Source organism: Perkinsus marinus (genome assembly GCF_000006405.1).
Source record: "Perkinsus marinus ATCC 50983 genomic scaffold scf_1104296977324, whole genome shotgun sequence".
NCBI classification, from domain to species: domain Eukaryota; phylum Perkinsozoa; order Perkinsida; family Perkinsidae; genus Perkinsus; species Perkinsus marinus.
The window spans coordinates 1-909 of NW_003200206.1; the positions used below are offsets into that span (position 1 = coordinate 1).

The 909-nt window shown below is 50.1% G+C and overlaps 2 non-coding genes across 2 annotated transcripts; both read right to left on the minus strand.

Moving 5' to 3' along the window:
• Window positions 1–14: 14 nt before the first annotated feature.
• Pmar_PMAR001592 lies at window positions 15–88 on the minus strand. Its single transcript has one exon. It is a non-coding gene; the product is annotated as a tRNA-Arg (tRNA).
• A 483-nt stretch (window positions 89–571) lies between these two features.
• Window positions 572–645, minus strand: Pmar_PMAR001593. Its single transcript has one exon. It is a non-coding gene; the product is annotated as a tRNA-Arg (tRNA).
• Window positions 646–909: the final 264 nt, after the last annotated feature.

A 909-nucleotide genomic window follows, 5' to 3' on the forward strand; every position in this document is an offset into this window, starting at 1 on the left:
AGTGAGGTTATGTATACCCGATGCAGGATTCGAACCTACGACCATCTGCTCCGTAGGCAGACATTCTATCCAGCTGAACTAATCGGGCGATGAAGCTAGTCACTTTGATTGATATTAAAGTTGAATACTCTTCCGAAATGGTTTAGGCGGTAATTGGTCAATCCGTCAGGATACGTGAGCGGAATTCGGATTGCTCAGGTACAGCCGTTGGTGCGCACCACTATCTCATGTGCTTGTCTTCAGCGTCTTGTGCAAACTAGTTGGAGCTTAACATCGAGTGGCCGATTCAGGATGCGTGAGCGGAATCCGGATTGCTCAGGTACAGCCGTTGGTGCGCACCACTATCTCATGTGCTTGCCTTCAGCGTCTTGTGCAAACTAGTTGGAGCTTCACATCGAGTGGCCGATTCAGGATGCGTGAGCGGAATCCGGATTGCTCAGGTACAGCCGTTGGTGCGCACCACTATCTCATGTGCTTGCCTTCGGCGTCTTGTGCAAACTAGGTGGAGCTTCACATCGGATGCCCGATTTCGTTGACGTAGGATGGATGAAGAGGAAGTGAGGTTAATGTATACCCGATGCAGGATTCGAACCTACGACCATCTGCTCCGTAGGCAGACATTCTATCCAGCTGAACTAATCGGGCGATGAAGCTAGTCACTTTGATTGATATTAAAGTTGAATACTCTTCCGAAATGGTTTAGGCGGTAATTGGTCAATCCGTCAGGATACGTGAGCGGAATTCGGATTGCTCAGGTACAGCCGTTGGTGCGCACCACTATCTCATGTGCTTGCCTTCAGCGTCTTGTGCAAACTAGTTGGAGCTTCACATCGAGTGGCCGATTCAGATGCGTGAGCGGAATCCGGATTGCTCAAGTACAGCCGTTGGTGCGCACCACTATCTCATGTG